The 26,199-nt window shown below is 35.4% G+C and overlaps 1 long non-coding RNA gene across 7 annotated transcripts in view; it reads right to left on the minus strand.

Moving 5' to 3' along the window:
- Positions 1 to 315: 315 nt before the first annotated feature.
- The window catches only part of LOC139147245 (uncharacterized), a 41,931-nt gene continuing 16,047 nt past the window's right edge, over positions 316 to 26,199 (minus strand). The window contains exons 2-7 of one of the 7 annotated variants that reach the window (XR_011555676.1): positions 24,781 to 25,088; positions 23,468 to 23,596; positions 16,807 to 16,871; positions 14,963 to 15,194; positions 11,111 to 11,173; positions 317 to 4,852 (exon numbers count right to left, since the gene is read on the minus strand). This is a non-coding gene — a long non-coding RNA (uncharacterized lncRNA). Of the gene's footprint in view, positions 4,853 to 11,110; positions 11,174 to 14,962; positions 15,198 to 16,806; positions 16,872 to 23,467; positions 23,597 to 24,771; positions 25,089 to 26,199 lie in introns of all 7 variants that reach the window. The other 6 variants (XR_011555674.1, XR_011555678.1, XR_011555677.1 and 3 more) reach the window with 6 other exon arrangements.

Genomic DNA, 26,199 nt, shown 5'->3' on the forward strand with positions numbered 1-26,199 from the left:
TGAGAAACACATTTTTTGACCAAAAATGGGAGAAATCGCCCAAAAAATTCAAAATTCTAGATTTCATCATGATTTCAATAAATATCATTTAGTTCATCTGTAGGAACCTGTATACCGAATTTAAAGCTATCAGATGAGTAGTTTTGGAAATACACATTTTTGACCAAAAATGGCAAAAATTGCCCCAAAATACAAAATTACAGATTTCATCAGAAAATCAATACATATTACCTAGTTTATCTACAGTAACCTGTATACCAATTTCAAAGCTATCAGACCAGTATTTTTTGAGAAATATATTTTTTACAAAAATGGCAAAATTGCCTTAAAAATGAAAATTTGCATATTTCTGCACAATTTGAAGAAATCTGAAATAGATCATCACTAGGGACACCAAATATCAAAGCTATCTGACTGGTAGTTTTGAAGAAAAAGATTTTAAAGATTTTTACCAAAAATGACAAAAATTGCTTTGAAAATACAAATATGCAAATTTCACCACGATTTGAGCAAATCTGACTGAAGTCACCCTAAGTAAACTGCATATCAAATTTTAATGCAATCGGACAAGCGGTTTCAGCGAAGAAGATTTTTTTACCAAAAACACCAAAAAATGCCCCAAAAATACAAATATGCAAATTTCTCCACGATTTGAAGAAATTTATGTGAGGTCACCCCAAGTGAACTGCATATAAAATTTCAAAGCAATTGGACTTGCAGTTTCAGAGGAGAAGGCAATTGTTGACGGACGACGACGACGACGGATGACGATGGAAAATCAACCTATTTGATAAGCTCCGCGTCACTGACAGCATAGCTAAAAAGAGGCAATAGATTTTTGCACTCCAATTCTTAATGTTTGAGGTCCATGTTTAAAGGAAAATGTAATACCAAAACTTGGCGGTGAGAGCGTTACACTTTCACGTTCCTCAGTTTCACCAGCTGTGTATTATTCATTCATCATTTATCAATTTCCACCGAAAAATGAGTTATTATAGTTCTTCCTTTGACATTTTAAAAAGTCAAGAAAGACAATGAAAATACCAAAAGCTTCCTAAAAATGATGGAAAATGCAAAAATTCACAATTCAAATGCACCGCTAGGAAAACAGCTGTAAAATGAAGCCATCATTAAAAAGGTCATAGTTTGCACTGGGGCGGAGTTAAAGAGGCTTGTTATTTTGCATGGTTCTGAGAAGATAATCCTGAATGGGTCAGTCTGCCCTGGATAATAGATTGTGTGAATAGATCAATGTAAATTCAACAAGTCTTAGTTTGATTAATGAAGCTTTCTGAGAGTTGTCTGTGACTGTCAAAGACCATGAATATTTCAGTCTCTTCACAACTGAATGCTTTTACGATTACAATGATGATGCAGCCTTTCCGGATGCCGGTTTCGGCAATGCTTATTAAAATAACGGAAAACCGAACTCCTGATTACATGTATGCACTTTTGGTGTACAATGCACACTTGAAAAAACTTCTTGCTATAATCACATCTAACTTGAAAAATTATGCTCCAAATTCAATAAGGTGTTATATTTCAAAGAGTACAGGCAGTTTAATATTTTTAAGGATAGTTCCAATGTGTTCAAAAATTCCTACTCTTAACTTTTTTCTCAGTGATTTGTTAGTAATTTTGATTCTAACATTTGTACATAATTTTTTTCATATCTTATGCATACATGATTATTTTGAAGTAACTTTGAGTCCAACCAAGGTTGTTACATCTAATTTATTCCAAAGGTCTACACCCTATTTAGTGGGAAAATTGGTGCAAACATCAGTACCACAAACAGATTGGGTTTTGAATACTATTTGAATCCAGTCACCCATTTTGTTGCATTGCAATGAATACAGAAATTGACAGCTCAGCTTTTTGTCCACACAAATGCTCATCGTCAGTAACACAGCTCAGCAGATCCTGAGCTGATTGTTGACAAACTGGAGAAAAACACGAATCAGCGCAAACAGATGTATTACATCACCAGGGCTACACGTGACAAGAGGAGTGTCCTTGGTGTGGACAATTTGCGATTGAATTCCGCATAATTTGACATGAAAAGCTGATTACGGCTTATTCTAAAGCCAAACTTAATCAGTCTGGCAAACCTGAACACACACACACACGGTCACACACACCATGGGACTAGGCATATGGGCAGAAAAGAAGGGAAAAAAATAAAATAAAATTGAATTTTATTTCACACGAAGATTAGTAACTACCCATGAATATCACAGGTGCTTCACTGCAGACCAATCACAAGCTACAACAATGGATGGCATTTGAGCATATTATAATAAATGCCAATTTACCACCGTTGTGAAGTCTCGTGAAGTCATTACGGCTAAGGGATGTTGATTGAGTTGTTTTGTAATCTGAGGACAAGCTAATTGGCAGGGATATCACCCTGTGTTGGGTTTTAATTACGAATGTTAACTAGAATAAGAACAAAAATAGAACAACTCAATGTATTCAGTAAGTTTACTATTAATTTCAGGATATTAAAAAAATATTCAAAATGTTGAAAACAGGGATGGCAGATAATGGAGCAGTAAAAATTTCTTGATAGACTTTTGGAAATGTGGGCAAATGACAAAATAATTATGACACTTTCTCTGAAACATTGAGGGAACACATATCATCTCATCACACTGTTTATTAATATGTGAATCATATGACATTGGATAAAGATACGGAGATGTGCAATTGAAATTGGTAATGATTTTTTCTGACAAATACAAAATTTTTTTATGCTAATATTCTGAAATCAAAGAAAATGTTGATCATTTTGATGTAAAAAAGAAAAATCTCATTTTGGAGCATTTTATCATGAAATGTATTTGACAAAGCAAATCAATGGGTTTTCTAGATCATTAGATACAAAATCACACTAAACCAGAATTTTGTAATCACCATACATGATATGATAATTTGGCAACAACAATTAGTACATTTTAATTTACAACATTCATTCTTCAATGAAAGAGGAAAGAAAGTAATTTCTAATATTCATGGTTGAAAATATCTTTTTTTTTGTAAAGAAGATACGTGCAAAGTCCGGTTGAATGATCTGTTGCATAACAGCACCAGGCCTTATCAACACTCTCAAGGAAGTGGTCAGCTGACATGAATCATGGCCAATGATCTCATCCACTCAACTGGTCAATTTTTAATCGTTTCTTCAACAGTTCTCACATTGTGTAAAGCTCCCTATCTTGCTAGGTGTCGTCTATAGTAAATAAAGCTCCTTAGCTCACTGGCTATTGCTACCTAAGGTGTGCAAAGTTCCCTGTCACACTGGCTGGTGCTACCAAGTTAGTGAAACTCTCTATCTTGCTGATTGTTGCTATCTATTATTCATAAAGCTCCCTAGCTTACTGGCCATTGCTACCAAAAGTTTGTACTGACCCCCCATCTCATATGGCAGTTGCTATCTTCTAAGTGGCACAAGGTGGATTGGTGGCTTGGTAGGAGACTAAGTGATCAGATTAATTCTAATCTTTCATCAGCAATTTACATCAGATATGCTAATTTCACATATCCCGCCTAATAGTTCAACTAGGCCATTGATTTATAAAGTTAATTTTCAAATCTTACTGAAGTATGTTTCATGTCATATTTGTTTTTTAGAATTTATGTTTTGTTATTGTAGTTTCTGAATCATATCTCTAAGATACAAACCAATGGGCTCTCACAGGACATCAAGGATGAAGCGTAAACCTGTTCACTCCAATTCCCTGTAAAAAGGTCCAGTGAATCACTATTGATATCGATGGGTCGGGGCCGAACCATGGTGGTGAAATGGTGATGACTTTCCAAAAACCCCCTTCCAAGCTGTATCTAACTGAGGGTGTGTCAAGTCTTGACAATGGACAAAAAAAAAGCTGCTGGCCACAGCATGCTTTCCAGAAAATTCATGAATCTTTAACTCATCCCAGGATTATCAGGACAAAATTATTTATTTCCATTCTGCCTGAGTCATATCCCATGCTAGAGATATTAATGGACATTATTGCCCTAACTTTTGAATATTTTTGTTCCATGAAAACAGGTACATTTTCTTATTCTTCTGCCAAAAAGTATGTTGAAATGTAAAATCTTCCTTGCCAACAAAATATATTCTGTGAAAACCACATGCAATGTTGTTCTGGTTATTTTGACTTCTTATGTTAACTTAAGTTTAGTCGTCAACAATAAAATTGGACATTTATTCACATACAGTGTGCATTGACAAGATGAATGCTTTGTATTTTCACATGATGCTCCGGGTACCATAGTGATACTGGAAACGACACCATAAGTTACTGCTTTAGATAGGATAACTCCATTCTTGAACTTTTCATATCAAAATTAAGAATCAATTGTTACCACATTTTTTTTTGGGCTCTAGTTTTTTTTCCAATGCTGTTCAATGTTATTTGACAATCTGACCTTAGCAAGCACAATGACAAAGTGACCGCTGGACTTAAAAAAAATCATTTTTTTTACCACTCTTCAGTTTGCTAATACTTCACTCACACTCTCTGAATTCTTGAATTTTTCTCACTGGACCAGTTTTTGTCTCAGCTGATTTAGACTCATTTTCCATCAAAAGACAAAGAGAAAAAAATTAGGGAAGATCTGACAACGATACAAATGCCAATATCATGATTGTGGATGTCATAATTACTGATCAGAGTCTGATATTGATAACACATGTCAGCTGTGTTATCATCACAATTCCGGGAAATCATCTCGCGCAGTCCTTGGGGATTATCCCTCTCCACATTTCCTGCTGGCCTTACAACTTGTACCTTGTTTCATCCATGTCTTCTTCATTTTCCGGCGGACACTTATCTGGTCAATAAATCTGAAATGGCCAAAAATGGGAGAATTTTCCTTTGTGAATTATATAAGTAGATGATGGTTTTCTTTCTGAGGGATCAATTAAGCGAGCCTTTCCCTTTGAGCTCACAAATAATATCCTCTTGTTGAGTGGTAGGTAAAAATTTTAATATCTTGGACTGGATTGAAGACAATAAAAATGCAGGAAGCAAAGGCGTGCACGTTCAAATTACAGAGGACTGTCTTTTTCTTTCTATGTAACTGGGGAATACCTATCTGTGCAATGTTATGTTTTAGTCAGCAAGTCAAACTATAAACACTGTGATTGATATTATTTGGGATATACATCATATTCCCAACATCTCACGGATCAGAGTGTTTGTCCAAACAAGGACAAATGTATTTTGATAAAAATTCCACTCAGTATTCAAGAAATCTATGAAGTTTATGTTTAGAACATCTCCCATGATGTCTTCAATGTGGGCAGGATTTCACTTTAATGACCAAAATTATCTACCACTATCTACCGCTAGCAATAGCATTTTCCCCCCTGACATACTTTTATTTTTTTTATTTGAAACAGAAAACACCAAATTAATATCAACTGTATAAACAAACTTGATTATAGTATTGAAAGCAAAAATAGAAACAAACAAAACACAAGAGAACAAATTATTATATGAATAGGGAATATATGTGTATAAATAAATATATATATATATATATATATATATATATATATATATATATATATATATATATATATATATATATATATATAGATAGATAGATAGATAGATTATTTTTCATGTACATACTTCCCACTATATCAGAGCAGGCATATCTGTGTCATAATTCTCTACAATTCCATGAAAAAATAAAAACCAAAATGGCCATAATGTAAGATTATGATGCTATGACCATAAATTCACATGGCTTGAAAGTCATAGCTGCTTGCATCAAATTTGAGAGCAATCAATCCAGGCACGTCTGGGTGATGACTAGCTGACTGCAGGCTGTAGGTTAGCTTGCACAGAAAGTATATTGATGTGCAGTTGCATCAAATTTTGTCCTATCAAAGACATTTGTATAGAAAAGGCTGACTATTCATTTATATTCAAATGAATTACATATTTGTGCTTTTGTAGGCGTTTAGGGTGACAAATTATCAACAAAAGACAAAGAGATAACAATATGCTATCTTTCCATCAAGTGATGTTGTCTAACTCACAACAACTTCCTTTTGCTCCACTATCCTAATCCACACTGTTCTCATCATGTACCTTAAATCTGAAAACAATGTCTCCCTGACTTTCTATCAGTGGTTTCACTTTTTATGAAGCCATCAACTTTATCTTTGCCTGATCGCAAACCAAAAAAATTCTGAATAAAAACATCAGTTGCATAATTTATTAAATTGATCATTTCACTTGCATTGCTCGAGATGATTTTAAATGAGACGATAAAGCACACCACACACCATCACGTATGTTGATAAACATTTTGAAGATTGATTGTATATCTTGATTCTGTGTTTTAAGGTTGAATAGAGAGGATTTCTCTTTTAAGAGAGACCGAGTATTGGGGAGGGTACTTTACCAGAAACATTCCAAAAACAGAAGTCATGAGACTGATCATCACAAGAGAAATTCTTCTGAACTGAATAACTTGAAGCTCATCGTACTTTGGCAACACTTTACTTCTATTTCACACAGTTCTTTTTTTGAGATCAGCCATCATTGGTTATTGAACATCTGAGATGTCTGTGAGCCATTTAGCACACAATTCTAAAATATTTAGATGCACACTGATTGAAATATTCATCAAGCACAAAGGTAAAACCAAATTTATCAAAGACAGAGATGTACGGTTATCATGGTCATTGCTAAGCATTAGTTTTGCTTTTTAATTCTCTCTCTTACAACTTTTTAATTTAAATTTTTCTTTTTTTTGACATTAAGTACTTCTTGTATAGAGAAACAGTATTTGAAATTCCCTTTAAAACTTCAAGAATCTTATGAAAATACCTTCCAATCACACCCATAAAAGTTCAAGGTAAAACGTCTTTCTCTTGAAAATGTTCTAGTTTCGGTGTGCACCTATAAATACCCAAGTTATTTTGATGTTATCACCATGGTGATAAAATTATGACAGGTTGTCTTCTTCATCCCTTGAGCAATTCTCCTTTGATGAAGATTAATTTGTCTGGCAAACAAATCTCTCTCCACCTGTCACCAGGATCCTTGTTTGTAAGGCTTGTTTGGTTTGTATTTGCTTGTCAACTGTGAATAGTCGCATCATTTGTTATCTGTTTCAGTCAGATATAATTTATTTGCCGTTGCTTTATCCTCATTTATTATATCCTTATCTAGAGACCCCAGCATTTATGTTTTTGCAAGTCCTGTCAGTCGCAATAAAATGCTTGACAGACAATCATGTTTATCATCTAGACATTAAAAAATTGCTGTTTAATTTTCACCCCAGGCAGAGTCATTCCACAGGTACTTTACTGCATACCAAAATAAGCTGAGATAAATTCGCAAAATGTTTTCAATTGAGATCATTTCTTGACAAAATTGATCGGGGTTCCCAATTCTGTTAGTGGCCAACTTTGTTTCCCTGTTGCTCAAGATTCTTGCTGAAACATGAAAGCAATGCTAGTTTAGTTCCTCAACGATGATTTCATAAATTTTGTAAAGAATAATTTGGGCTACTTGTAAGTCGCGAACGCATGACCAGCAAACCATATTTTTCACAAGACTGGCCTACAGGTACGCTTATAAAGTCACCAACAAGTTACAGCATACTTGGGTGACTGGTATCTGTTGAGTGAATAGTTGGTCACTGGTTTTGGCACTGACTGCAGTGGTTGTCGTGGTAATTATCAAGCCTTCTGTTAGTTTCCGACTGTTAATGCCCAATTGTCAGCAGGTTGATATTGTGTTTGCCGTGGTCCGCCATTTTGGAAAACAAAATCCAAAGTACTAAGTATTACATTGTAAATATAGTCATGTTCACCATGAAAATTAAAAACTCCTTAACCATTGTCATACCAATAAACAAATTGAAAAAAGAGGAATGGATATGAGCACAAAACTAGAATTTACATCACTCAATTCACTGGAATATCAAGTTGCGGTATCCAACCAAACTATCTTTGAAGTACAACTAAACAAACCGACTCGAAAGCCAGTTTGGCGAGGTGATTCATTTCTAGTGTTATCACAGCGATGTCAAGATCTGACTTATTCATTCCACTGCATTCTGGGATTTAGCAGGAGCAAAAGTCAAGAGCTACTTGAGAGTGTTATCAGCAAGGGACTTGAATAAGTAAGTCTACCGTATGTGTGTTGACAAGTGATGTTGAAACAGGTAAATGGAACTGTGCATCGGTAAAAAGCTCAGAACAAAACTATTGGTAAATAAATCTGTAGAAGTATTTGTCAACAAATCAAGCAAATATGTGAAGTTCTTCAGTGGTTTTTGGGAGCCCTGATCAAATGGTACGTGTTGTCACTTTCTAGGCACTGTAGTTTGAAACATCGAGCGGACTGAGGCGGATAACTGGATGACCTCTGAAACCATGGTAAAGATTGATTTGTCGGCAGTTGCTGCTGCCTTGGTCAAACTTGTTTTCAATTGATCTATGCGCATTATAGGATCAACAAATTACAGATACCTATTGGTCATGTTTGGCTATACCCATTGAACAACTCAGTAAAGGTTAACATATTTCAGTTAGCTGTGTGAAACTTTGCAGATAAACGGTAGTTATGGCCCTCTAACTTATACAAACTCTTTGAGTAATTTTGGAATTTCGGGAAAGTCCTTTGCATCAGCACTGTACCAATACATGTTGCATGAACAGTTTCTTGTGTCAACTTACAGTGCTCACAGATGAACAGACTTTGGATGGTAATTGTTGGCATTGAGAATACTTCCAAGCAGAGCAGACATGTATACCCCTTTTTTTTGGTCTAAACAATGTCAGGACAAAAACGACCTGCACTCACAACATTATTCCAGCACTTCTGATGACTTGATTCATGGAATTTCTTTTGTCCTGTGGACAATATGAAAAAAACAATATTTCATGGAGAATGCTGTAAGGCTGAAGTGAGATATTTTGTACAGGGACGCAGGGTGATGAATCTTCCATGACACATAATTTGAAATTATGGCTGTGCAGGAGCCTCCCTATCATAATCTAATGTCATTTTGGCCATTAGGGTGCAGGCCCTGGATTTATAATACTTTAACTATTACTGTATTATTTATGTTGAAGACAGAGACAAAACTCTCTTCATTTTTGTTACGCTTATCAGGTCATTTTTAGTGTCACAAAACAGTTTTTGCTCCACTGATTAATCCCCTCTTTCTTGGTCATCACTTCAAAAATCAAAATATTTCCTCAAGTGAAAATTGCCTTGTCACAGTCTACTGAAGAGAAATGGCAAAATTTAAGCTAATTCACTTTTTTTGGAAACAATTACTATTTATGCTAGCATTCTTCAAACAAGTAATTTTTTTAACTCTTTGACTGACTTCAGTCAACCAATTGATGGTAAATTTCAAGTAAAGAATCACAGTTTATGGTGAGAATTAGACTTCAGTTGCCAAAATCGCCACGGTTAGGGGATGAGTTATTGGTAATTAATGTTCATTATCGTGATCAAGATCCGGATCTTATCACATTGCATCAAAAAGTTTTGACCAAAAATATTGTATTCTTTGTGAGTCAATGAGCCTACAGTTCAGTTTATTAGTAACTGGTATATGACAAGAAGCTACAGTCAATTTGACATTAAAGAAATTTTTCATACACATGGTAAGGACAAAGTATATAGCATGTGAATTTTCATTACTGTCTTGGAAATAAAAATTTTTGAGGACTTTGATGAAAATTGAATTCTTGCATCTGACCAAAAGAGCATGACAACATTGCGTATAATTCTCCATGGCAAAACAGACTAATTGAAGACTGAACTAGCAAAATAAAATATAGAAAGTCATGACAAAGAGAGGATAATTTTATTAAAATTATGATGTATACACAAACTTGACTTGATGACTAAAGGATATGACAGACTGCGTTCAAGCACCATGTTCATTTATTTTGAATTCATAATTTCCCCTACACGTCCATCAGGGTGTGTCGTACATAAAAGTTACATGAAATTTATTTCCATATTCCTGGAAAAATGATTGCATAAATCCATAGATGACAGTCTGGTTCAATTGGCCTTCATTCTCCGCTGATGATTGACCAAGGAAGAGATTAATGGTGTCGGGAATAGCATTTGAAGGAAATATTGTGCCATCCATCAATGATGGGAAGAACGCTCGTTGAATAATGAAACAAATCGGCAACGAAGCAAAAGCCACACTGTTCCATTCATGTACCTCATCCTTTCGTTACACTGGTATAATTACTGGACAGTCATGCTGGTGTAATTGACAGAAATTGTACCTCGTGATCTTGTGATTGTCCATTCATCATGGCAATATCAGCATTTTCTCCTTCTCATCAAACAATCGCCCGCTGTGCTTTTGTGCAGTAATTGGACAGCGCCAAGGGTTTCGGCATTCTCCGCCATATGTTGAATCACTTTATCAATAGATTCTCCCAGTTCTGCCATAAACTTCAGTTGGATGGCCTTCTAAAAGTATGATGGCTTATATTTTGACTGTATCATGGGAGATGCATACACATACTCTGAGAAACTGACTGCTGTAGTTTGGGAAATGTACCACAGACATTACGTGATATACCTTTTCTAGAAAATCCTTTTTCCAAGATGAAATATATTGAACTGGTAACGAATTCATGAATTTTGAAAACATGCACGTTTCTTTAAATGTTTTGATATGGTTTCTTTGAAACCAGTAGGCTGAATTAGTAAATGCCCAGTGGTTTATCTAGGCACCATTTATAAAACAGGTATTTGATTGGCCTAGTCATAGTCCTTCCATGCACAGGACAAGCAGGTGGAGATACTGTGGCCTATAGTCTTGTGTTCATCTTGTCAAACTGGAAACAATTGATGTTTACAGTGACTTGTAAGAATATGAGCATTTCAATATCTATGTATCCTGAATTCTGGGCAAAGTTTTTGACTACTTTCAACTTTGTTCAGAATCATAGCAATTCTATACCAACTTTTCAGCATTATTTTAATGAATTTTGGCAAGTTTGGATCAACATGTAATAAACGCGTATCCAGTATGACTGCAGCGCAGCATTATCAATTTTTTCTGACTTTTGAAAAAAAAAAGATCATACCTGGGAAGTGTTATTTTACTCTGGGGTCTTTTCAGTCACGTCATTTCAATGTTGAAATGGAGGCTGAAACCAAATCAGATTTAACAAAGTATTAAATGAATTATTGTATCAATGTATACCACAGTGGAGAGATAGGTACTGTACTGCCAACATAAATCAGGGTCAACTTTTTACATGACTATATCAATAATACTAAACTGGCATTGTCTATTTATTGCATTTTGTATACATCTTATGATGTCAATGGTCCATATTTGATCCTGGAATTATGGGCAGATTATGCAGGTTGAGAAAAAAGCATCACGACACAACCTGAGAACCTGACATTTCTACTTCCTACTTTAGAGCAGATACACTCCAAAAGTTGTGTGCCATACAGATCTCAGTTGATACCATTCTAGGGAGTCCACTGGAAGCAAGGCGCACACCACTTCATTCTAAGGGGAGAACCATTTGATTTCTGGGGGGGGGTATGGAGGATTTTGAGAAAAAAAAATTTGTCGCCAGGTGAGATAGAAGAAAAAAAAAATTGATCCTGTCATGGCCTGAGAAAAAAAAAATTGTCATAACAGACAGAAGTGAAAAAAAAAATTGTCACATTGCACCAGAAATTAGCAAAATTTGGAAACCCTATTCTCATGTATTCTTTGCCGGCGCGCCGCCATAGGCGGCACAAATGTTTTTACCACAAGCAATTCTTATGTTTTTTTCCAGCACTTATGATATAAGCATGCACTACATAGGTCTACTTTACACCTCAGTACACTCAATGTTTTCCTTCCCTTTTCTGACCCAAGAAATCATATTTCAGGATTTCTGTTGCAATATCTCAATGGCATAGGCACTATCTAAAGGGGACTTTTTGACTTCTGTAAATTGTGAAAATTTTAAAACACAAGACAGGAGTCAATAAACTAGTGTTAAAATCAATATATTATTCTCTCAATATAATATATTAGGAAGATGTACAAGTTGACAATGAAAAATTGAGGAACAACAAATATAATGAAATACAAGGGAGGGGGTCACTAAAAAAATTGAAAACTTCAGGGGGGCGTTACTCAAAATGTGGAGAGGAAGAAGGGGGCGGGGTTACTCAATTTTTTTTTTGGCGAAATAAATTGAAACACATCTCAGATTGCACCATTGCACACATCCATTTCTCAAAATTTTCAATGCGAGAGGAGGGCACCCCCTCTCGTGCTCTCCCCACTTGGGTCTTCTGACAGTTTTACTGGTAAAAGACAAATTTAAAATACCTGTCGGATTGCACTACACACTGCACCGTGGCGCACATCAATTTCTCAAAATTTTCACAGGATCTAGGACAAAACTGAACTGTTGTGAATTCATCCTTTATTATCACAGAAACATGTTCTCATTTACCTCAGTTCAATGACCATTTTGACAGTTAAACATACCATATTCATGTTTTCATTAGAAGCTGGCAACTGGAGAAATGACACAAGAAGGTCACAGATTTTCCGTTCCTGTATATTTATTTATCTTCAGTCTCTGGCAAACAGAACTGTTTTTCACAAATTGTATTGTCATTGTTTGGTTGTTGAATATTGTGACACAAACACTGATCATGCAAAAAACGTAAAAAAATATTGCAGTGTTCAATGTCATTTTCAAACAGTTTTACAGAGTGCAAAATAACCTGAAAGTCCTCTCAGATTGCACCATTAAACACATCAATTTCCCAAATTTCCAATACGAGAGGGGAAACCCTCTCGTGCTCCGTTTTTGTTGCTCTCCCCTTGGGGTGTTCTAACAGTTTCACTTAGTAAAAAAATTAAAAAACACCTCTCAGATTGTATCAGACTGCATCATTGCACACATCAATATCTTAAAAATTTCCATGCAAGATAGGGAAAAGCCCCTGTGACACTTTCCCCCTCAGCCTCTCGCATGTTCTCCCCCTGTACTTTCAAATTCTGCCCGGTCAGATATCCTAGTGAAAACTCTGTCATTCAAAATTTCTGAGTTTCAGGCCGTAAATAATGACGGCTCCCTTATATACAACGCATCACAAACTTGATGACAAAGAAAAAAAAATTTGCATTGCTACTCCATTTGAAAAAAAAAAATTGATGCAGCTCTGACAGTAGAAAAAAAAAATTGCTGTCACTGTGACAGGAAAAAAAAAATTTGCTCCCATACCCATTTCCTCCATACCCCCCCCCCCCCCAACAAAAATCAAATGGTTCTCCCCTAACACTCCCTAGCTCAGAATACAAGAATGCCACTATAATCGTTCGATGTTCAGAACTTAAAATGCAGTTGAAATACAGCGGGCGATTGAAATGCAGACTTCTTAAGTTTTTTATTGATTTTTGCAAGACCTGCATACTATTGCTAGGGTAAATATAGACTACTGATATTAAAAACAGCATGTTTAACAAACAAAACAATGGCATTTTTAATATTCTATTCTCTGAAAACTTATCATAAAGGACTCCCGACATTATTTAGATTATATTTCTATTTGGCTCAATGCAGAACCTATATTTTTGATCAGATCAAATTTCAGACACTGGTAAAAACCCTTTAAAAGTTACAAAAAAGGGAATTTTCTGTATATATTCCACTGACTTCTTTCAGAATAAGATCAAAACTGTATGGGTTTCACGAATAATCTTCATCCTTAAATAGTAGCAATGCCATATCAATTTTTCTTCATAAAATCTTGACATAGCTATCTCTTACATCAACTGTAAAGATTTGATACTATTCATGACAACCTTTAAAGTAACATTCTATAGTGGACTTGATCATAATTTATGACAAATTAGGTTTTATAACAAATGAGTTAAGCAGCCAGAGGGGATGAGTGCATTCTTGCACATGTACAGTGTCAGTCTTTTCTAATGCAAACATCAAGAAAATGTCAACCTTTGTATTTATTAGACTTTAAGGTAGAACGTGCCTCGAGGACAGAATTTCGGACTCTCAAATTTTTACATTACTTTTCTCATCTACCACTTGTATGGGCTTGTTTTGAAAATCTCAGCATAAGCAAAGCTTTCACACTTGTTATTTTTGTATTTTCCCCCTAGAGTTCACACAAAGATGGCGGCCATTTTGAATTTCAAATATCAGTATATAAAAGGTTATTTGTTTCCTTAGGAAAAAAATTTGTGACGTGACCCTTGATGTTTGTTCTTGATTTCAAACAGTTCAAACCGTAGGAAAATTGAGCAAGAGTTTATGGCTTTCAATTTTTAGGTGAATACTACCTTAAAATTGTTTTCTTTAACTTAGTCTTAGTATGAATTTAGTTCTGTCTTTCTGCTGACAGCTCAACAGGATTCATTCCCTAAAGGGTTCCAATATTAATGTCCAAAAATAAAAATATTCATCTATAATTTTTTACAAGACTTTTGAATTATTCTCTTACCAGTAAAGGGTGATTTGTACTTTGTTAGCACTGATGTTATAATTTAAAGCGTAAATATCAAATTTGAGTTTTTGACTTATGTGCACAAGATAAAATTGGTCCAAATTTCTGCAGGGCTATTGTTATCAGTTAACTCTGTTATGTATGTCGTTGAACCTTTGGAAAACCCTAACAATGTCTGTGAGCGAGATTGGAAACTTTTAAAATTTGTAACATCAAAAGCTAGATTTAATTAAACATTGTTTTTGTTACAAACAGGCATAAAATACAGAGTTTGATTTATGGTAAAATAAATCTCATAACATTCTTAAATGTACAGAAAAATGGTGAACATAAATCAAAACATTCTTCAACAGAAGCATTGAAGGAAAATTGATATGTGGAAAGTAGGGGTCATTGCAATAACACCCATATATGAATGATGTCATGAACAAAGACAAAATTCTTACCATGTTTCCAATATTTGAGAAGGTCCCTTAGAGGTATGTGCGTTGAAATCACTGAGGAATTTCCACTGATGAACTGGTTGTCTGGCTTGGAAAATTGAATGATGACTAAGATGATATTTGATGTGCTATATTTGGATTAGACGACAGGCCTTAATCCAGTAATATGTAAAACTCCCAGCTCCTTCAAGACGCCCAGTACAAAAGGTCAGTGCATCTCCTTTCTTCTCCGCACCTACTAAAAGTAAAGGGGAAAAATGACAATTTTATTTTTTTTGTGCAAGCGAGACTAATGTTTGCTAAGTATATGCCCTCTTCACCCAACAGTAATGAGTGATTTGAAATGTCCAATGTTGCCATGGTGACTGCCGGTGTCCCTGACCAGCCTTGCCCTGAGACTGATGGATGTAATCGCTGAATCAGCATAAATTACAGATTGTGATGATGATTGAATGGAAAACAAAACAGGATGACAGACGTGTCTCTTTAGTTCACATGAAAAGCACATTTTTTCTGGCTTATCGATAACAGCAGACTTTTCCGTTCCATTACATTCCAAGACAGCAGAAAATATTAAATAATTATAAATAACAATAAAAAGGAAAATGAAAACATTAGTTTTGGATAATTTGCCACTCTGGAAAAAGAGTCCTGCTGGACGGATTCAAAGTTAAAAGTTAAAGACTCTTTCCACAGGATAAGATTATCATTAATTAATAAGTAGATGACTCAAAACAGTAGAGCATGATGCTTATCGGGACAAGTTCCTTTCAATGTTTGGAAGATGAACAAAATATGATGTCAAGTCTTTCTAAAGGGCGAGAGAGACTGCATTATGCTCAACACAAGCTTAGACATATTTCCCAGTTTGTGACAAACATGCTATAGGCGGTGAAGGTGACTTTTTATGGTTCATAAAAGTTTCACCACAGTGCAGGATAAAGATGTGAGCCATATTGAACTCGCAATCTGCAAAACTCTCTCCCTGTGAAAGGTCAATGAGAGATCAATTATAGAAGACCAATATCAGAATATATTAATAAGTTTATATATAATGTACAATAGAAGTTTATGTGCTTTACATTGGCGCAACATTCTTTATACATATATACATTTCTATAATAATTTCAAATATAAATAATTTTTCTAGGTTTCTTCATTAGTCTGATACATAGGGATGTACAGCAATAAGTACAATGCCAATGATGTGGACAGTAGACAACAGAATTTACAAAGCAGTGCATTAAACCTGCATTTGCTCTCTTAAATTGTGTTTACTGACAATTATAACCAAAGTTTTAAAATCGCTTATAATCTCATGACACTGATGGACCTATTTTAAAATGGTTTACACAAGTTCCAGGTCCAGGGATGATTCTTGCAGGTTTTTTATTCTTTCTTTTGTTAAAAATTTAACGCTTTGTGGTCAAATATTCTGTCATTCCTATCGGGCGGAATGTACCCCACCCCCGAGAATACAACATCAACAATTCCTGTGGAAGATGAACAACACTTTACTGTTTTGTTGTTTGTCCACTGTGGCATGGAACACTTCCCAGGGAAAAGCAATTTGTAATTCACTGCTGCTTATTTTGACACTGTATCGATCATTGAAAATGTCATTTTCCCCAAGGCTAATTATTTACACGTTATTTATGATTCGGCCTTTAATGTCCTCCGTGAAATATGACTGAGCTTCACTCAGCAATTTTATTTCACTTTTTTTCTCTCACAATTCAGTATTGGGTGTAAAGTTTATTCAGGCAAAGATGTCAATGTCCTATCCCTGTGATAACCACAGAGAAACACTAGAAATATGCATAAAATTATGTGAAAAATAAACTAACATTATTATTGAATGTAACCACTCCTAGCAGATTGTGCTTTCACAGTGTTTCAGAGCCTCTTCTGTCTGCAATGATAAAAAAAATTTTAAAAACCCTTTGGTAAATTATCCTGAAATATAGAATGTGTCATGGATTTTCAACCCTAGATTTACATATTTATTGGTACCTATATTACCCATCATGCATTGCAACGTAAAAGATCATATACACACAGCCAGGGCGAAGTTACTGTTTTTGAAGAATGTAAAATCCCAAGAAGTCACGCATGCAATGAGGGATTATTTTCATATTTTATATTTGTAAATTACTTTCTAGAAAGCACAACCTCACTATTTACACATGCTAGAGTCATTTCGCAAACATAAATATTCTATGCATGCAGTGGTTGCCTGATTTTTGTGCCACATATTTTCATTTTTCTATCACAAATACTTTGTATTTGAATTTTCTTGACCAATTGGTACATTTATAAGTGGAACTGAAAAAAAAGACATGATCATGACTACAAATTATATAAAAGTTGATATATTTTTGCAAAGTGTGTTCACAGCCAAACTGACAGAGCTAGAGGAATCATATAACATATATACAAGTTGTTACCTATAGCAACATTTATACTTATGGATACTCTACAAATTTGAAATTCAGGTCAATCCAAAACTCAACTCAGAAGAGAATGCTAAATTTAGTGTCCAACACGCCAATATATTTCTGTATAGTTACTGCAAATACATAAATCATACGAGAATTGTATGCCAGGAAATACTAGAACTACCGGTACCATATAAAGAGTTGGGGAAGGTAACTTGAAGTAATCAGATGCTAACTACTCCATCAGGTTGAGATGCTAACTGCTGCATCAGGTTGAGATGCTAACTGCTGCATCAGGTTGAGATGCTAACTGCTGCATCAGGTTGAGATGCTAACTAGTACTGCATCAGGTTGAGATGCTGCATCAGGTTGAGATGCTGCATCAGGTTGAGATGCTAACTGCTGCATCAGGTTGAGATGCTAACTAGTACTGCATCAGGTTGAGATGCTGCATCAGGTTGAGATGCTGCATCAGGTTCAGATGCTAACTGCTGCATCAGGTTCAGATGCTAACTGCTGCATCAGGTTGAGATGCTAACTAGTACTGCATCAGGTTCATATGCTGCATCAGGTTGAGATGCTGCATCAGGTTCAGATGCTAACTGCTGCATCAGGTTGAGATGCTAACTAGTACTGCATCAGGTTGAGATGCTGCATCAGGTTGAGATGCTGCATCAGGTTCAGATGCTAACTGCTGCATCAGGTTGAGATGCTAACTGCTGCATCAGGTTGAGATGCTTACTAGTACTGCATCAGGTTCATATGCTGCATCAGGTTGAGATGCTATTACTGCTGCATCAGGTTGACATGCTAACTGCTGCATCAGGATCACATGCTAACTGCTGCATTAGGATCACATGCTATCTGCTGCATCAGGTTCAGATGCTAACTGCTGCATCAGGTTGAGATGCCAACTAGTACTGCATCAGGTTCATATGCTGCATCAGGTTGAGATGCTAACTGCTGCATCAGGTTCATATGCTGCATCAGGTTGAGATGCTAACTGCTGCATTAGGTTGAGATGCTAACTTAGTAGTACTGCATCAGGTTCATATGCTGCATCAGGTTGAGATGCTATTACTGCTGCATCAGGATCACATGCTAACTGCTGCATCAGGTTCAGATGCTATTACTGCTGCATCAGGATCACATGCTAACTGCTGCATCAGGTTCAGATGCTAACTAGTACTGCATCTGGTTCAGATGCTAAATGCTGCATCAGGTTGAGGTATTCTGCATGTGTGTTCCTGCAGGCAGTTAGAAGCCTGGCTATTTATGAGAAACAAAATTCTTCCGAGGTCTGTCACATGCCAGGAGATTGATGATTTTATAATGTGATGATATGACCATCAGACAAGAACCGCCATGGTAACTGTCCAGGCCACCATTAGGGACGAGGGATAGAAAGCACTATTAGATTCCAAGGTAAAGGAATTATCTGATGCATTTACTTGGTAAAATGCACTTTGCAAATCACTTCAATGAAATTACATTATCATGTGTCTAGTAACTGGAATTATTTTTTCTTCAAAACTGTCAAGTATGTGAAAAGTACATGTGTCAGTTCTCTGTCCTAAGGGCTTTGTGTTGAAGCAAAAAGACGTAGTTTGAATATGGACAGCTACTGTTTTCAAAAGACTTTATGAAGTACAAAGAAAAGGGAATGATAATCAACAAAAGAGTGGTTTCAAGTTTCTCTCGTTGTGTGAAAAATTTATCTGTAAGCAACCTGAGAAGGTCAAAAAATAAAAGGGATTTTTCTTCGTCAGGTTTAAGTGTTGGGGCAGATTTGTTCATGAAAGGTTTCATTGGGTAGAATTTTGGATATTCAAGAGAAGATGTTAACGTTGCTGTGATGTCTATGAAAACATGACAAGTTCAATGGATGAGGGCAATTTCTTTGTGTGCAAAATGCTGCGCATTAAAAATAATATGAAATGCCAGTATTTCTGAACTTTTGGTATGGGGGCATTTCTTTACATTAATTGTTGTCTAGCTTTGGTACAATTCATTGTTTCTATTGGTTACACTACGGATGCACACAGGGAGTTTGAGGTTAAAAACTTCATGAGTTAAGTGTAAAATTTTGTTATAAATCTTTTCTTTTGTGTTTTACATAACATTTTTGTATTCCTGATAAACCTGCCTACGATCAAACTTGAAAACAATCATAAGCTTCGTGTTTTACATTTTGAATGGAATTAACAAGCCATCCTGGTAGTTTTCATATTTGCAACATAGATGAAGACCATGAAACTCCATCAAACATCACTAAAACTGATGAAATTTGTGAACTCATACCCTAAAATCAAATTTTGATGATTTTTGCCCTTTTCAGAGTAAAACTGACAATGAGCCATCAATCACTTTTTCGACTCTGACCAGCAGGATTGAGTCAAGGCCAATTACGGATATCCTCTGTCTCACTCCACTGAGTTTACCTTGTTCCTGCGCCATGACAACATGAATAATTGATGAGGCAGTAATCTAATTAACAAGTCATGTGGTGTATCGTCAAGTGTAAAGAAAAAGTTGTAGCAATTATTCATGTCGCTACACTTAATGATTTACTATCGGCCAATAGAACAGCTGCGTTACATTTCAATCATGTCCTTCCGTAACGACTGGTTAGATCAGTCCAAAGCTGTTCCCTGCCCATCCCATTCTTCCTTTTGCTCATCAATGTCCAGAGATGAATCACCTCACCAATTTTCAAACAAACTTAATCATTGTGTCTTCCAGGAATTTATTTTGAATCAAAATCTTTAACCTCGCTATATCACGTACCTGGTCTTTCCCACCAAGCAGTACAGAATCCAAAAGGGTAAAATGCCTTGGACCATTTCCCATTTAGTGCCTCGGCAAACCTTGAGAAACATTGCTGCTGATGAAAAAGCATTAGTAGTCATTGGAACGCTTGTTTATACCAAAATTTATAATTATCATTTATAATTCAAAATGGCCGCCAAAATGATTTTCTTGTGGTGACTCTTATTGGAGAACTACAGACCAATAATTGTTTGTACAAAGCAAGTTAGCATCCTCACATTTTTTTATTTTTGGAAGTTTTTTAAGAGGAGAGATCATTTAAGTTTTTGGGAAATTATCAGTTTTCATTAGTTTTCTGAAAATTTCTGTTTTCAAAGAGAACAGATGCACTTTGTTCAATTTGTGAAAGCATAAAGGAATGGAGAGAAAAGCAGTGACTCTCACCCATCACAATAAATCTCCCTTGTTTAATCACTCACAAAGAAAGGAAAATAAAAGGCAGCCAGATTCTAGATCACAGCACAGTATGGTACATAAAAAGTGTTTCAATTAAATGTTTTGTCCTCCTGAGCATGCTGGGAAAAAACTGAAAACAAACTACACCTAGATATAGATATCCCAAGGATAGACAGTGGTGTACAGAAGTGAGACCATTTTCAAAGATAAGTTTTGTGGCTTCCTAAGTAGGAATGTGATGATAAAGAATAAGTTACTTTAGTATTCATAAGGTCAAAGGTCATCACAGTATCTCTGCTGCAAACTGCACTGCTGTCTGCAAATAACTCTTTAAACGCCCTGTCGGTTGTTTTCATGAAGTCATTTCCATACAGTTGCTTGGTGACTTTACAGTTTCCTACACAGTATGATCATGTGAAGAATTACCTAATTGCAGACAACAACCTTGGACAATTTTCACATATTTGAACTTCAAAGGACAACATTTTTTGTACAAAATGTAAAACATATATCCTAGCAATGAACTTGTTTTGAAAAATCTACCAATCCATAATATTTTTTTGTTGGATGCAGTAATTATGCTCCGTCATATTTTTGAAAATTATGCACTACTCACATCTGATGGTTTGAAGGCAATCATATCAAGATAATTATTTTTGAACATACTGGAAAGGAGTTTTGTTACTAGTAAATACCAGTAACTCAATAGATGTGATGAAATTCAGTCTGTTCCATTGTGAAAGGCATCTGTGATTTTGCATATGCAGCGGATTTCACTTGTAAGTCACATATACACCATTAAATACTTTTTGTTGTATCTTGCTTTGTTAGAATTTACAAAATACATTTTTGTCAAATTTTTGTTCCTATTTTTGACCAAAACTAAAATGCCACTGTAGTTATAATACAGATATTTGGTATAAGAATAAAGTTCAAACCACTGGACAGGAAATGGACATTCTATCCAGTACATTATTTTCCTTGAATTAATAAATGAACTTGTTCCTTTAAACAGATCATCCCTGTTCAATGTCCAAATAGTCTGTTTCATCTTCTATGAGAGTTACCTTTGTCACTTTGTGAAATTTAATCAGTTCTCAGCACAGACGGTGCATTTTATTCTCTAGAACCCAAACAAAATTCCAAGAAATTTTTTTGTCTTTTCTGCATGCAATTATCTGGTATATAAATGTTTAATATTGCTTGAAGGCTGGCATTGCTAATTTTAGCTAGTATGACCTTTTACACCTAATTGAAAAGGTGAGCTATTCAACTATCAGCACTCGACCATGAAAGGAAAGTAACATTTTTTAAATGAAACTGATCAAGACTACACAGCTCCAGACAAAGAGAAAATGGGATGGGCATGGCCATTCAATCTAGATATTTTCATCCAGTAATTGCAGTTTGAATGACCTCATCAGTTAACCTCTGACCTATGACCTGCCCTACCTTATTGGACTTCTGATGAAATGCTGTGACACAGAGGGCATGCAATATCACAGGTCAGTTAAGGACAGCATGTGCCATTGGGATATTCTTTATGATCTTTATAAACTTTACTGACCTATAGTTTGCACAGAATCATTTTGAAACTTGCAGAAAATTAAGTTTTTAAAGTCTTGCTTTCACTAAAATTGAAGATTAGTTTTTTGCCATACAACAAAACAAGGGAATGTCAACCATTTTGAATTTCAAATCCCAGTAAACTTTAAATTATTTGCTTTTCAAAAAATACCGCAATTATACGGTGTCGCTCAAATTTGATCAGAATTGGTATATACCGGTATGGGTACCAAAGATCAACAATAAATGTTGTTTCTATCTGTTCAGTGCAGGAAAATTCTACGTTGTTGTTATGACAATGATTTCTGCACAGTACAACCAGAAAAACAACAAGAAATATTTAAACCAGAAAAACAAGAATGACAAAAGTAATTAAGGTCTGAAACTTTAGGTACTGGAGGTCAACTTTAGCAACATGCATAGCAGAAACAGCTAGCCCCTCTTAGTTTGAGCATAGACAGTCTTCCCCCCTCTACTGTCTATGGTTTGAGCAGGTCTGTTAATATGTAACAGCTCATAAACAATGACAGGAAATGACTCAAGGTCAGTGGAGTAGCCTATTTCAGTCACTGGCATGCCACCACTCCTGCACATTTGCAGGATTTCCCTTTTTCTTACCTCATTTGCACATTTTTGACACTGACATGTTCATTTGAACAACGTCACATCTCAACCCCTGCATCTACCTGTACACCAAATACTGAGATGGTAGCTTTGGCAGTATGGGAGCCTTTGTGTGTGATGGACATACATCCGCACATACATAACCACATACATACAGACATACAGACGACGCCACCGACTCATCATATAAGCACTTTTGGTATTTATATACAAAACCAAATATGAGCTAATAAAAACAATAGCATGGTGAACCTTATTTTTATTGACGTATGAAGAGAATCTTGGTTGAAAGCACAACAACCAGTCTCTTTTGATGTAAATTGCAGTGTTTTTGAGTTCAGTTTTATTGAATAAAGTTCACTTTTCTACTTCCAAAATCACCCCACAATGCCTAGTGTTCAAGTTCTCAATATAACCTCTATGTGTGCAAATGTCAATTATTGTTGTTGAAAATTGAAGTTAAGTCTGGACTAGAATTTATTTGAAGATAAAAATGTTGTGTACTGTACCTAATGCAAGAATTTTGAATGGTTATTACTTTGTATGTCAACTCACACACTTTTTGGGAAAAGAACGACAAAATTACTTGTCTCATAGAAAAAAAATGGAAATGGAATAAAATGCTACAGCTATCACTCATATAAACTTTGCTTACCAAACAATGGTGGTTCATAACTTCAACATTGATTTTAGCCAGGCTCTTCACAAAGTAGTATCTGCACCATTACTCCAGTGTTTTCCTCAAACACCCAGTGAAAACCTGACAGTTCTACCGATATTCAATCTGAGATGGAAAATATACAGAACAAGTCGATTAAATACTGTAAACATTTTTATCAATTCTCTATGCAAAAAAATGACACAGGGGAATTTTTGTTCTGTTTTTCTACAGATATATGCAATTCTTATGATATAAGGATAGATGTTTGCAATTCTATGATATTAGAATAGATATTTGTGATATTCTTTATATTTGTTTATAATTTCAATAACAAAGGTCAGATAGATGTGAGCTGTAATTCATCTATCAATATTACAATTTCTTCTTCCATGATATGAAGGGCATTACATATCATTTAGATGAGCAATATCATTTCTGAGCAACCAGAGTGTTTTTAATTGCTGGCGCATCTCAGGAATGTGAAGTAACTTGGTGACTGTCATGACAACGATTTGGAATGAGATATCATTAATGCTATTTATAAACAAAATTTACACGAAATCAAATAGGTTAGAGATGTTAGTTACACCCTTAACTATGCAACATTTGAGGAAACCTATTGTTTTAGTGGTCATGCCTAGACCTCAATACTTTGAAATAGGGGTGGAAGAATTAACACTGAATTGTGATTGAGATGACCTGAAACAAGAAGTTTTGCTGGTTAGATAATTCAGAGGTTGTGACCGCAAACTCCTGAAGAATGAATCTATAGATTTACAGAAACTGTCATTTGGATTAGCCAGGAATACTCAGCGATTCCACTCACGCCATCTACCGACACTTTGAGTTGCCAAAATCACACCTTAACTGCATAAGGTTCTGTAAGTCCCATTATCACCGTCACTTAGTCAGGGAGATAAGTTTTCATAAAAATTGAAAAAAAAAGTTTCTGACACACAAGTCTGCAAAGAACTGATAACAAACACATTTTGTAGCATGAATTCCTTTTTTCTATCACTGAGAAAGTATACCACTGGGCGATATTTAGTATGGTCTGAGTGTAACCAATATTTAGGATGGTCTGAGTTTTAACCATCAGCGTATCACTGAGGTTGAATCTTGGCTTATTTGATGATGACTGACTCCTAATGATTACAAAGTACTTTCTATTTTGTCATTCCATTAACGGAATAGCCCACCATTCCCGAACAACCTTGACCAGCTTCCTGTTAATGGCGACCTCAAAATAGCTTTCCATGACAAGAATAAGTAACATCTTTTTTTTTACTTTCCCATACAATATTTACTCTGTTTGTCAGTTTCATTCTTGCCGACCTTATTCCTCTTCAGACGGTAAAACCAGAGAATGGATGTTTTCACAGTCCACATCGTACTGCTTTGTCCAGTTCAACACGATAGTTTCCATGTCTGCCAATTTTCCTGCTCCATGTATGTTTCTTTGTCTTTGATGATGATAATTTCTTCATGTATCATTTCATACATTTTTCTCTTTATCTCCATCTTTTGGCTTCAACGTCTTTTTTCTCTCTGATCAAATTTTCTGTCTGTCTTCTCTTCATATCTCTTACACACTTTTCCAGCTCTGTAATACTGCCTATCAAAATGCATACAACAACAGCAAAAGAACTTTTTATGGTCAATATCTAATATCAATGGCAAAAATGTAAATATGATTGTTTCCAAATATTGCTGTGTCCATAAGTAACTAAATTATGGAATAAATAAATGAATTATTTATCAAGCTATTTATTCTTTCTGAAAGATAACAGTGTCATAAAAAATGACCATCATTCAAGCTGAAAGATCATCTTTAAGCCTCAAAACATATTACAACACCTTAAAAAGCAGTGTGAATTACTGTTGGTTGATTCAAGATGCCATGTGAGTTGATGAAAAGTGTGTGGTCTGTTGGGAAATGATACAACAACTGCATCGTACCCTACTCAGTGTCAACTGGCAATGTCAGGGTCACATGAGGTCAGCATGTAAGGCTAGAGGGTTTATTGTGTTACTGGGGAATTGAAACTAACACATTAGGCCAGTTGGAAATAATTGTTCAGAATGAAGACAAGACTAGACTATCAGTAACCCAATTAGCCTGTGAGATTTAATGTTATTATTGAACTGTTACAGATGCAAAATCAAACAGTTTCAAGTTCACAGATTGTGCAGAATTGAAATTGCCTGCAAGGTTTTTTCTCCCGATTAACCATATGAATAGGGAGCAGTTTAATGCTTAAGGTCTGGGTTTTTATACAAGTTATTGACCCTGAAATGTCATTTTCAATATCTCATATACCAAGTACAAGTCCTTTCCAGTCAGTGGCAGTAAATTTTCCCGGGGGGGGGGGGGGGGGGGGGGGGGGGGGGGATGTAGATTTTGGTAATCTTCGCGTTTGAGGGAGATACCATGATGGAAAAAAAGGAGGGACATCATGCGATGCAAATTTGATTGTCTGCTGATTTCATGTCTTAATTTTAATTGTATGTATTCAATGTCACTGACAACAAAAGAAAAGTATGACGCATCTTTGAAAATTACAAGCTTTCTGATTTTTGACATAATTCCTACAAATTGGAGGCATATGCAATGGCAGTGGTAGCATGGATCTTGAAATATACAAATGATTTCCATAAAGTCCTTCTTAGTAATATGCTATTGGTTTTCAGAATGTGGAAAAATGATAGTACAAAATGTTATTTTC

The sequence above is a fragment of the Ptychodera flava genome, chromosome 13, assembly GCF_041260155.1.
Source record: "Ptychodera flava strain L36383 chromosome 13, AS_Pfla_20210202, whole genome shotgun sequence".
Lineage (NCBI taxonomy): Eukaryota > Metazoa > Hemichordata > Enteropneusta > Ptychoderidae > Ptychodera > Ptychodera flava.